General features: G+C 39.5%; 1 protein-coding gene across 4 annotated transcripts in view; it reads right to left on the reverse strand.

Moving 5' to 3' along the window:
- wdr7 (WD repeat domain 7) overlaps positions 1–14,073 on the reverse strand; it is a 100,912-nt gene that overhangs the window by 31,112 nt on the left and 55,727 nt on the right. The window lies entirely within an intron of this gene.

The raw sequence follows: 14,073 nt of genomic DNA on the forward strand, positions 1-14,073 counted from the left end.
AAGGGGGGTGGGGGTCTCCAGTGAGCTGATAACAACTGAACAGGCACACGTCTATTGTCCTGGTATTAATCATCACACACACACACACACACACACGTCATTGTCACGCTGAAAGCCTTTAGTCACAGTGCAAACACATTTACACACAGACGGTCGTGTTCACAGACCTCTGGAAAGATTTTGGGTGTGTGTGTGTGTGTGTGTGTGTGTGTGTGTGTGTGTGTGTGTGTGTGTGTGTGAGAGAGAGAGCGAGAGTTTGGGGGGGGGGGGGGGGGGGGAGTCCTTTTGTGTCCATCAACACGACCCCAAAATAACCTCTTTTGTGAGCACGTGTGCGATGGGGTCTGCACAGTGGGGAAACTCTGAGAGTGTGTGTGTGTATATCACAGTAGGAGATGAGAGCTCCTTACACACTTTGGATCAAGGCCCCAATAAGGACTACATAAAAAGTGTGTTGAGCCCCCCCCACACACACACACACACACACCTCTCCACCCTCTGATATCTAATTCTTATTTTTCTCTCTCTCTGGATGAGCAAGCACAGCATTGTTATGAATTTGTATTGCAGGGTGAACAAGCACTCACTCACAATGAACACACACACACAGATACACACACCCACAAGAAGAGGTGGCATGAGCGAGCACACTTGGTGTGTTGAATAGAAACCGAGTGAGAGGGCTAGCCACTGCTGGGTCTGCATCCTGTCCATGTTCATGGCCCTTGCCATTACTACAAGTGTCCCACAGGGATCTATACTTGGGCCTCTTAAAAAAATTAATTAATTTAAAAAAAATTACCACCCACAACTAATGTACGTACTTTTTTTGTTTTAAACAGATGATTTTATATGCCACTGGCTATTTCTGAAAACACTGAAAAAAAAAAAAAAAAAAAAAGCTTGTTATAGACCAAACATGGAGAAAATCCAGCATTATGATTACATTACAGGTTCTGGTTGGAGCGATCCTTCCGCTTGCATGTTACGATTCGGCGTTGGCAGTGTATTGTTTTAGGCGTTTTGTTTTGGCGTGACTGTTATGTGTTTCCTGTTTTACTTTGAAAGTCTGTGTTATCTTAGTGTTCAGTTTACGTTTCCTTGTCTCGTCAGGTCTTATTTGCCCCAGCTGTGTATCCCTCCTGTGGTCCATTCCCTAATTGCTCCTTCTATGTATTTAAGCCCTGTGTTTCTGTATGTCATGGTCGCGATCTTCCCCCCCCGTTGTAAATAATTTGGCGCCTTGTGTTTGGTGATGTAAATAAATGTCGTATCTTGCTTTAAATCTCGTTTTGGGATTATTTTTGTGGAAGTTGCACGCCGGTTGCCTAGGCCGGGGTGTAACATGCAGCAGAACTGAACCAGGACTACCATCCCCTGCTGTAGTCCAAAATGGTAGAGCTGGAGTTGGTCTCAGGGAAAAGCCACAACAGTGACCTGATGGTTCTTATGGTTTCCTGCTAACTGCAGGAAACATGAGAAGGGAATGATCTGTGCCTTCCAGATATAAACTGCTAAGCTCCTAATTAAACAATTTTATTTTGGTCCTGAAATACTCAACATGTTTAATTTAAATAGACTGTAACACACATATTATGAACGGGGATAGATTGATATGGCCTTTTCAGAGCCAATAATGATAATCGATATTACAGAAGACCGATAACTAATATCAGAAAAATAATAAGACATTTGCTGTACAAGAAAACAAAAATAAAATTAAGAATAAAACAGTTTTTCTTCAATAATAAAAATGTATACATGAAAAAAAACAAACATTGCAGGCAAGTAGTTATTTAACGCTCTGCTTCTTCATTCCCAATTACTTTTAATAATTCATTAGCAGTAATATATTGATTGTAATGACACAGATAATCAGACAGTATAATCAGTGGCTTTAGTGATCTGATAATCAAATCAAATCGGCCAGGTAAACCACAACCTTCAGAGGTGTTATCTGGACATCAGAGTGTAGTTAGATCCACCTGGATTAAAAATGACTATAAGAGTCACCATTACTGTATTTTGGACTAAGTAAAAATGTGGTTTTGTTTTATCCCCACGGTGTTTCTTCTCTGTCCCTTGTTTTGAGCTCAGGACCCCCTTTCCCCCCTCCTGCCTCCAATATTTCCATACTATATCTTGATGCTCTTTATAATGAGATTGCTTTAGACCAGCTGTCATTTGGAAGAAGGCCCAGCGGCCGCCTCTGATAAATGGATTACAGATGGCATCCATCCTTCGGGCCAGACTGGGCCAGTAGATAACAGAATTAGAGATAGACTCCCAACCAGAATCACTAAAAAGTTCAGGTTAACAGAGAGGAAAGTGAAAGTAAAGACAGAGACAGATGGGGGACGAAATAAAGGCATTTAAGTTTTTAGTAGACAAGGTTGGTCAGAACAACCAAGCACAAGTACATTCTTGGTAATTTCATTTGTCTAAGCAAAGTCTAACCAAAATACTCTTTGGAACTCCAAAGAAAGACTTTTTAGCTCTGCAATAACTTTCATCTTTTCTCAGCTGCATTTTGCTGGCTATTACCAACTTTAAGTGCCGTAGAGCAGTGGTCCCCAACCCTTTTTGCGCCACGGACCGGTTTATGCCCGACAATATATTCATGGACCGGCCTTTATGGTGTCGCGGATTAATACAACAAATTAAAACTAGTACCGGTACCGAAAAAAAAAAGAAGATTTATTCATATTCAGGAGGAGGGCGATAACAAAATAACGCTGAAAACCCTGAAAACCATACATTTCACACCTGAGCCTCAACTCTTGCGGCCTGGTACCAAACGACTCACGGAGGGGTACTAGTCCAAGGCCCGGGGGTTGGGGACCGCTGCCGTAGAGTCCTCCTCATTTTTGAATCAGAGATGTATTTGATAAATACTCATATACAACTCAAGTCTTAGACCCAAGCTTCAAAAATTCAGTCAATCCTCTTTCCAACAAGTTAAAACCTCTTCAACAAAAACAATCGGGTTAAACAAACAGCAAAAGGATAGAAGACCTTAAAGGGACCATCTATGAAGTTGGAAATACTACAACAATAGACAACAAGCAGCAAGTTTCTAGCCACCAAAATCATGTGCTTTCTAGTCAAACAGAGCAGACAAGAAATTATAAAGAACACACAACATGAATATCATCGTGTCTTCTGTAAAGTAAATACCATGAGTGACTGATGCAGCAAATCCACGTTCATGTGTGTTAATAAACTTACACTTCCTGGAAAATTTTTCTTCACTCTGCATCATGAAAACCCATCAGGTGGAACGCTTCTGAAGCCATCAACAATCAGAAATGGACGACAAGCTAACAGAGCAGTAGCTTCACCATTTTTGAGACAAATAAAGTTTCTCTCATCTTTTCTTTTCTTTTTAACAGCATTTATTTTATGTCACTTAGAGCTGGGCGATAGAACGATAACGATATGTATCGCGATATAACTTTTACTCGATAGAGAAATTAAGCTATCGCGATAGACCTCGCCGCTCTTGCCCTTTTTTTTTTTTTTTTAAAGGTCAGCCAATCCAAATTAAGTAGCGCAGAGCCGAACCAATCACAGCCGCAGCGTCACGTCGCGTGACTTGTGTACAGCACAAGTGCCAAGCCGCACATGTGTTTGTTTGGGAAGCAGCCAGCGGGTAATGGAGGAAATGAGTGTGCCGACTAGAAAAATCAACCGAGCGTGACCAAAGAGAAAACAGATGATGGTTCCAATGCCGGAGAGATTGTCGAACGGAAGAGCCATAGAAGTTCCGTAGTGTGAAGGTATTTCGGCTATTTCAAGTCTGACAAAAAACAGAGTAGCGTGCACTGTAAATTGTGCCGAAAGCAAGTCTGGAAATACAATAAACTGGTGCATGCGTCACACTGTGCGCCACGTTATTGTTTCGGTGAAATGAATTTCTACAATACTGTTACTGTTAATTCTACTCTCTGCAGTGTTTAAATGCTTACATATACACACAGTTACTGTCCCTCCACACTTACCACTCGGTTCTGCTTCTATGCCCCAGCTTTGTTTACTTTTTCCCACCGAGGCTTCTAGACTTCTGATTGGCCAACATTTCGGTACGGTTAGGAATCTAGCGCCACCTGCTGCTTTGGCATGTTCCTAGCAGCGTTTTCCTTCATTTCTGCCTTTATGTGTGGACGGGATTATTTTTTTAAAACGAAAACGGAAAATCTCCGTTTTCAAAAATACCCGTGTACGTGTGGACGTAGCCTCAGTCTCTGACTGGAAGCGCTAATTCGTCATTCGGCTTTTGTCAGACTAAAGTAACTGTTAAAACTGTTTGAAAAGCTCAGCTATACAACAAGGAGAGATTGAGAATTTCCTTTTAGTTCTCAGTTTATTTGATATTGACAAAAGTTAGTCAGTTTTGTCTGTTCTTCTGTAAAACAAACTAAGATTTATTTTTAGAATTAATATTTTGTTTCTAAGTGGAATTGACAATTTAGTCTGTTTCGTTTGTTCTATTTTGAAACTTAAACGCTTTAGCGGCTGCCTTTTGTGTAGTTTGCAATATTTGCCTTTATTTATCTGAAAAAGTCTCATGTTCCTTAAGTACATCTACCCTGTTGAACTTATTATGGGAAATAAATATTTAAATAAAAACAAGCTGCTGATTATTTCACATTTTACTTGTGAGCAACGGCACATTTAAATCTTACAAATATAGTTATTTGGCTTATATTGTGATAGATATCGTTATCGCCTGAAATGAAAAAAACATATCGTGATATGAAAAAATCTCATATCGCCCAGCTCTAATGTCACTTATCGCGCATTTTCACTCTGAAGAGCCAGATGACTATATTATATTCAGATTTAGTTTACCAGTCACATGTTAACTAGTGAAACTGACTCTTATATAGTCACTTTATTGTTATTTCCTCACATCTACCTGGACTCAAAAAAATATTATTAAACACCGTACTGTGGATGAGATCACAGAGGCCCAACAGGTTGAACTAACAGGTAAACAGGATTTTGAACTAATCCTAATTGTTTGTACAATCATGAAAGTGACGAGCCGATAATGACGAGCTTTGATTTGACATGTTAAAACCATTAAAACGACTTGCTGGCTGGTGAGATGTGAGGCAGTATCACTTCCTGTCCAGTGTGTACCTGCTGCCTCGGTTTCTGCCCGCGTGCACAGTGTGATTGATTTTTGAAGCCTATCGATCCGCTTCCTTTGCGACCAGCAGATCTATTATAATGACATTGTATTTAAATCCTATTTGTTGGGCAAGCTGCTCCCAAACATAACCCAATAAACTAAAGAGGGGGACGGACGAGCTCCCCTCCGTGCGCGCCTCCGCTTGGCTAAATCTTCATAAAAACCAGAAATGGATTGGGATAAAAAGGCTTTCTGGCTGAAATGACATTATCCATAAAGGAAGGAATCCATTAAAAAAAGGGCAGGACGGTGTAATGCAACAACCTGTGGAGTCCATGCAGTTAAATTATGGACGTGTCATAAAAAGGAGAACAACTGAAATGTCACCGAGCATTAAAAAAAGGCTGTAACCTTTAAGAGGTAGCTTTATTTCAATGATAATAACAAGAAATATCACCAGAATGCCTTTGCTTTTAATTGTATTTAATTATATTTAAGTAATGTTATTGAATGTACTGTGAGGACTGAGGTCAGCTTGCTTGTAATTTGACAGAACTGAAAGGGTTTGTTTTTTTTTTAAATAATGATTAATGATGACTGATGACGGAACAGAGAAAAACCACAAAGCTGTGTCCACAGGAATAACGTCAGGACCTCATTTTAAATAAAATGTAAGAATAGTGCTTGAAAGGAAATTCATATCAGAAGAAAGAAACTGAAAAGAACTGGAAGGAAGGAAGGAAGGAAGGAGGCAAGACCTAAAAGAAGGAAAGAAGGAAAGATCCAAAGAAAGAAAGAAGGAAGAAAGGAAACATTGAAAGACAGAAGGAACACTGTATGGAGAAAAGAATGATAGAAGGGAGAGAGAGAAAAAGAAAGCCTGAAAGAAAGAGGGTCAGCTCAAAGGACACAAGGGAATAAAGGAGGACGGAATGAATGAATTCTGAGTGGAAGAAGGAAGGAAGGAAGGAAGGAAGGAAGGAAGGAAGGAAGGAAGGAAAGGAACACTAAAAGAAGGAAGGATAGAAGGAAGGAAGAAAACGGAGAGAGAGAAAGAGAAACCAAAAGGAAGGAGGAGGAAATGAAGAAAAGAAAGGAAAAAAGAATGATGGAAGGAAGGACGAAACCAATGCTGAAAGGAGGGAAGACTGACAGAAATAAAGGAAAAGAAGGAAAGCTAAGTAAATAAAGGACCAAAAGGAAGGAAGAAGGACAGAGAAAAACCAAAAGACTGATGGAAGGAAGTAATATGGAAGACTGAAAGGAATAAGGAAGGAAAAAAAAAGAAAGAACGAATGAAGGAAGGAAAGGAGAGGTGTTGTCTGATTGACATGAAGTTGTAAAGGGGCTGCTGACAGAAAATAAATGTTTTTGATTATCAGTGTTTCATTTAGAAATTTAAACAGATTAACTGATTGATCATATTTAATTTAAAAAACAACTTCACTGATCGACCAGACAGACATCTGCTGTGGCGACTGTAAAATTAAACGCTGTCTAAATTTAATTTAACCTTAACACATTTACGCCACTGAGTCAAACACTTTCATTCAGATAAGCAATAATTTAATAATAATAATGATAATAATAATAATAAGCAATAATCAATTACAAGTAATAGTTAGTATAATACTGCACTATGTTTATGTGTGAGACACCCAGATCAATAATTAAGCTGTATTTTTTAAATATCTTATATTTTTGGTAATCAAAGCTACAACCCTCCCATCCCTGCCTCCTACTGCTGCAGCTACAGCCCTGCAATCTTCCCATCATGCACCTCAGCTCTGCCTCCATTGGTAATCAATGGGAGACTGGTAAAACCTGATCACCAGGGACTGAGGGAGGGGATCAATACCAGCAGGAAACTGATGTGAGAACGAAGGAGAGGGAGGAGGTGGAAGAGAACGACAGACTGAAGGAAAAAGAAATGAAGAGCTCAAAACAAACTCCCGAGCACGGCCTCGAGGGTTACATTTCTGTCCGTTAAGGAAAAACTTCCATAAAACAAAGAAATCCCAGGCTCGTGGGGAGGAGGGAAAGGGGGAAACTGTCCTTACAGCAAATGTCAGGAGACAGAAAATCTGGGCGAAATAATTGAAAACACAATTAAGTTGATAGAGAAAAAAGATTCGAGTCCTGAAACAGTGGCTGCCCTTCCAACCGGCCCGAGTCCATCTGAAGGTTAAGTGTATTTTATTTGCCATCTTAAGACAGAGACAGGAGAGCTATCTGCGCTCACCAGCTTCAATTAGACGAGGGTACGGAGGGAGGGTCAGCGGGGAGTCCACAAGACACACCCCAAACAAACTGGATTCAGGTTCATAAGAGGAAGCAAGCAGCCCTGAACCAGACTGTGCTGATCATTCATCAGATTTCAGACTTTTATTTCCTAAATGGTTCAAATTCCTTCCAGAACAGACGTGTGATCAAAGCAAAGCACTTCACAGTGTCACCACTCAAACATTAAAAGCAGTATTTCCCCACATATAAATTTAACTGGCCACATCTGTTGTTGTTTTTTTGTTTGTTTTTTTAAACCTTTAACTTTAAATGGAGACAAGCCTTGCCATTTTAGCTATTGTTCTCTCAAGTCTTGGCATTTAGAGGGAAAAATAATTATTTTAACTGACATGTATTAAAATTTGTAATTTTTTACCTCCAAACATCCCCCTTTTTTTAAAAAAAATATTCAAAACATAAGGTTAGAGCTGGAGTCATCACTAACGACAGCATGAGGTTTAAATTATCCTGGGTCTGCTCTGAGACGGAGGAGCACTCTAACCAGAACCGCAGCAGGTCCAGAGCTGGTTCCTGTGTCGCTACACCGAGCAGAACATGGAGTAGAAGGTGCAGTCCAAGTCGGTGGAATTGGAGTTCGTCCACAGGATGAGAGACTCAGAGAGCGCTGGCTTCATTGCTTAGTTATACCTCACAAAGAACTTGGCAAAAATAAACAAAAAGCAATGATACTGGGAAATATTGTTCCAATTTTAACTAAGGATCTCAGTCTCTTTGATCAGTTCTTCGGGTTTCATTTCTTTTTGGTCTCTATGCTGGGTCATTTAACACTTAACCACATCACATTGATCTGATGGCTAGGGCTGACCCAGGCGTGGCCTGTATAACTTTATTATTATTATCATTACTATTATTATTATTCCCAGCATTTCAGAAACTCTGCTTTCTCAGCAGAAATAGATGCAGAGTAAACACATGAAGGAGGAGTCTCCCGTTCCTCCTCCCAATCACATTAACTTCTCCGCACTTCATATTTCAGTCACACTGTATGAAAGTACAGTTTGGCAATATTGAGAGCCTGAGGTCTTATTTTTTAATCCTCCATTATCAGTTGTGTTTGTTTTGCAGTTTAATTTCCCCTCCGACAGGTTTTTAATACAGCTAATACTTTCGGTCCTTTGCAGCTGTCACTTTCATGCTGTTAATGGAGCAGTCTGAAAAATGAGTCTGGATGTTAATTTCACTAATGCAGAGACAGTGGACGGCCTCCACTGCACAGCGTCTTCATAAAGGAGAAATTATTTTTTATTAAAGCCACCGCGCCTTGGTCACACTCTCCTCTCGATCACAGATGAATCAAAGCCATGTGACAGAATTAGATTTCAGCTCTGCCAAATGAAAAGCATCACAACTTGGAGAAGGTAGAGGAAAACGATTTTCTCCACAAATGGAGGTTTGGGGTCTTTTTTTTTTTTCTTTTTTTTTAAATGGAGGAAAAAAACTGACTTAATCCCCAGAGATTTGGAACAATCACTGATTGAAAAGAAAGCAATGGTCAAACTTTTAGGATGCAGGTGGGCTACATCTCAGGTCTGGGCTGACTTAAAGAAGGGCCACACAATAGATGCATAGACAAACAGTGAAAAAAAAAAATCCATAAAAAAAAAAAAATCAATTAATGTTGGGAGCATAACACCTTAGTTGGATTAGATTTTGAACAAACTTGGATACTGTTTCAAGAACCAAAATCTTCTATTAAAAAATGTTGATTTGATGTACGATCCATCTGAACCTCAGTCACACGAAGGAAAACCGCGGCATGATCGCAGCACCACCAGAATAATTGCTGTTGTGTACAATGAACTTGTAATGCTGTTGCCTTTAAAGTTGTTTAAGACGACAACTTAAAATTGACTTTGACGTGTCAAGATGGTGATAAAACAGCAATAAGACAGAGTCAGTCTGCTACCAGTCTGCAACTGAATGGAGTGAAGTTGGCAGCTACATGCATAATAATGTGGTGATCAACTATGATAAATCCATGAAAATCACAAATCTGATGCCAACTTACATGAGCTAATGACTGCTGTCAGTGTCCAGCCAGAACCTCAGACTGGAAACTGAAATTAGTGATGTAGCTGCTGCAGGACTAACATTTCACTGCAAAACAAAAAACAAACAGGCACTCACCGCCCATCTGGTTATATACAGGAATATAACCAGAATACAAAGTGTTGGCAGCCAGCTGAGTCGAGTCCCCTATTGCAAAGAGATCCTAGATCAATATTTCATTGATCATTTTGAGTGTTGACTAATTTGTATTGCATTTACAATACATGAGATTAATGTCTAGCATGGATACTTTTACTTGCTCCTTCTTGCACATGTTCTCATTTCTTAACGTCTAGTCACATTTCGTTTTACATATTTGAACTTGGACTGAGCAGAAAATCTACGTTTATTTAACGTCACAAAAATTTGAACATTTATGATGTCATATTTTATTTTATATTTTTCTAATTGCTCTATTTGTGTTTCTTATACCTATAAAGCTCTTTGCAGCAGACACCATCAGCCCGGCACAATTTTCATTTTCATGATGACGTTCTTGCTTTGATTCAGTAATTAAACGCAACGTTCATATTTCCATTATATTATAAAGGCTGCACTGGCACTTCACTAGTTTGCAGCCACAATCCAAGGCAAAGAGTCAAACATACTTTTGTGTTTATAAAAATACCACAACATATAAATGTATGACTGCTCAGTCACTTAAAGGTTAAATTAAATCAGTTTTGGTACTTCGGAGTTTGAGAATTGTTTAGTTTGTGACTCCTACTTTAATAATACATAAAAACAACAAAAACAAATCCCATCACTGGTTTGTTGTCAAAGAGCTCGATGGCTGCTGAATTGCAGAGAAATGGAGCAGAAATAACAGAGGAGCTTGATGACAGATTTACAGTTTGTTGTGTCGAGTCTGAAGTGTCGGATCAATTCAAGACGTCTGACAGTTAATCCGATCTGATTACACACAACGAGCAGATGTGAGCAGCCAGGAGACGAATTATCTGGGAACATCTGAACACAACGTTTTCCTGAACTCAATCACTGCCAACGGTGGTGGAAGCAGGAAGATGAAGGTGGAGCGAGCGAATGGGAACAATATGGACAGAAATACAGACAAGGCCGTGAAGGGGAGACAAAAGCACTGATAGAAAAATTACTACCAGTTATGTAGCCTCAAATATTATGATTATATACACGTCTTTAATATGGAGTTTCCATAGATTAGAAGAGTTTTTCTTCAAAGTAAAAGTGGAACAAATGGATTTAAATCCCTAGCTGTAAATGTTTATGCTTTCAAAACACTTTTTAATGAAAATATGATTTAGATATTATGATTTCATAAAGTAACCATTGACATGAGTACTGATTCAGCAGCAACAACGGGAACCGATTAGCATTAGCAGCTAACGTTACTTCTGTTTGCTTCCCACCTGCTCAATGTGCTCACATCAACTGTACTTAAATTCATTCAAAGTCACAGTAAAGTTGTTCTTATTTACATAATTTCTTGTACTAGCTGTATAGGCATGGGTAAAGTAATGGCCTTTACTCTCACGTCACTAAAGAAAAATCATCTGTTATGCTTCCTTGGCTGTATTCACGCGTTTAAAAAACAAAACAAAAAAAAAACACTTGTAGAAATGTGAAAATTTAAATTAAATTAAAAAAAAAAAAAAACAAAAAAAAAAACAACAACCTCAAAATAATGCCTCAACATTTCAACGTGCCTCTAGTTGGCTCTGGAAACGAGTATCCATAAATACTGATAGTTATTATTTTTCCATCTTTCACCAAAGCATTGTTTATTTAGTATGCAGTCTATGAGAAATGGTCATATTTAATATGGAAATTGGTAGACTTTTATTGAGAATTTACATTTTAAAGTTGCCACTTTTTGTAACATTTGCCTGATTTATGCATCCTTCATTCTTGTACCTTTTCTGCATGAGGGAAAAAAAACAGTCTTGTGAGACATACAGTTTACTAGTTTTTTTCCTACTACTTCTCTAAATGGGCAGTCACTGCTCGACACAAGCAGCTGAAATCACTTTACAAAATGATACTTGTAAATATTGGCATGACATGCACTGTCAAAATCACTCATCCTCTCTTTCTCCATCCCTCCCTTTATCTACATATGGGGCCATTTCCATATAATCCGATTATACTTTCTGTGTTGTGTATTTCTGTGATGAGTGTAAGACCTCATCCTCTGAGGTGAAGCTTTAAACTGATCAATCTGATCAGTAATACCATCTGAACCTGCCCACGGGGCTGAAAACGCCACAAAGGCTGACTGTCTCTCCATCTCTCCATGTTTCTTTAGTCCTACAAATTTAAATTTTTTCAAGTTGCAGCAGATTTTTATCACTGATATTGTACATCTCACCCAGCTCAGCTCGTTTCAGGTCCATTACCAGATTTTCTTATATCAAGATCAGTCTCACCTCAGTGGGTTCACAACTTTCTCTGGAGAATACCAGTCTGAGTGACCAAGAAACATGACCATGCCGTCTATCCATTCACAACACACACACACACACACACACACACACACACACACACACACACCAAGGCCAGCGCTTTATCTTTGTGACACATTCATAAACCATGACACGCACACAGAGACAGTCACACACACTCGGCAGGGTGGGGTGTGTGAAGGTGGGGGAGGGTGTGTTTCACACTGTAACCAAACTTTTATGGTACCATACTGTATAATATTACAGCTTTACTACTCTGAAATAAATCTGCTGTAACATTAAAAACAAGTGAATGAAGTATCCACGCCTCTCTGGTGATAACTTTTCACTGCTCGGCTTAAGTAAATTTTAACAGCAGCCTTCAGATGCCCAGAGAGGCTGTGGTATTTGCAACACATCTTTCCTGCAGTACTGTTTCCACTCCACAGCCAGCAGAAATACATTCCTGTACATTATTAATATTTGGACTACCTTTAATACAATAATATCCTCATACACCAGCTGGGTCCCTCACTGTGTAACACAGTAGGGACACAACTGTCTGAGACAATCACCGTGTTCGGAGTGGCGGCTCGGAGCATTTATCTCCCCATAAGTTCAATCTGTTCTGAGGAGAAATGTGATCTGACCCAAACGACCTCCAGGCTCGGGTATTAGATTAGCCAGGGAGGCTGACGTTTCAGATAACCAAATCAAAACTGGGCTAATGATGCCGAGAGGTGAGGGTCAGCCTGACCTTTGACCTCTGACCTCGATCACCGCTGCTGTGGACCCGTCAAAATGGTAAGAGAGGACAGAAATCCCTTCATACTCTGTGTTGTCCTGACCTTCCCTCCTCATAAACAAACTCATAGAAATATTTTATGATAATAATGCAAGATCAGCTGCATGATGTATAAAACCACTTATTTAATTTTACTGAATGACTTTGACTGGGAGCAATCAGCAGGGCAAAACTGCCCAGCAGTGAAAGTGGTTCAGTGTGTGAGGAATGGAGGGTGTTGGGGCTGCGTCCACCAACAACCTTTGACCTCCCTGGGGTCATCCCCTTCATCAAAATCCATGGGTGCGCTTATTTCTCAGTAGAGGCAGACTTCCCTCTAGTGTAGAAACATGACTGTTCCAGGTTACCCACCACTGAACGACAGTGCAAAACCAAGAGAGACACCCACAGGATCTCAACACACTTAGCTGTTGATGTAAAACTATCAAATCCATGTTTTTATATAATTATAAAAATGGTATTTCAGAATTAACCCAAGATAACTGCAGGTGGGACATTCTATATTTGTGCTTTATGACAAACTAATTAGCTTACTATAATGACAGTATGTATCGAGGTTATAGTTAACTAAAACTAAAAACTAGATGTGAAAAAAAGCTTTACTTAACTAAAATAAAATTTAAAAAAAAATAGACTTGAAAAAATTAGAGCTGCAAAAAATAAAAAAATAATAATAATGACAGCATTCCTGATGAGGCACTAAAGTATGTGTTTTTTGAGACTACAAAACTTTGAGTCAGCTGCTTTTAGCAAGTTTTGTGGGGTTCTCTGTACTGATTTTCCTAAATCTTGCTTCAGGGTCTGGAAACTCACAAGCTAAACTAAATTCATAAGAAAAAGTCAAAAAGACACGTTTTGAAGGACGACCTCTGCGTCAAAGATTTGGCAGTGGGACTGAAGTTGTTTGAGTCTGTGAAACTAGACTGCAGTCATTCAGGAAATAGCCAGGGCCCATAGGGTTGCCTTACACAGCATAACACAGTGAAATGTAGGAATTCTTGTATTACAATAACAACAAATGACCTTACTCTAATTGTTTAGATTCTTGGGCATGTTTTCCCACCAAAATGCCATGCCATCAGAGATTTAATGAACTAAATTCAAGTGAGTGTGTTGAGAGAGAGGGGAGGAAGAGGAGGCTGTGGATCCTAATGACATCCCCTGACACTGCAACGGACATAATTACAGGTGTGTGTGTGTGTGTGTGTGTGTGTGTGTGTGTGTGTGTGTGTGTGTGTGTGTGTGTGTGTGTGTGTGTGTGGCTGCGGCACTGAGCAACAAATGTTCTCACCTGCACATCCTGGTGTGTGTACATGTTGGTGTTTGTGTGTGCAAGTGTGTGACAGCAGACTGATGTG

This window comes from Astatotilapia calliptera, chromosome 7 (genome assembly GCF_964374335.1).
Source record: "Astatotilapia calliptera chromosome 7, fAstCal68.1, whole genome shotgun sequence".
NCBI classification, from domain to species: Eukaryota; Metazoa; Chordata; class Actinopteri; order Cichliformes; family Cichlidae; genus Astatotilapia; species Astatotilapia calliptera.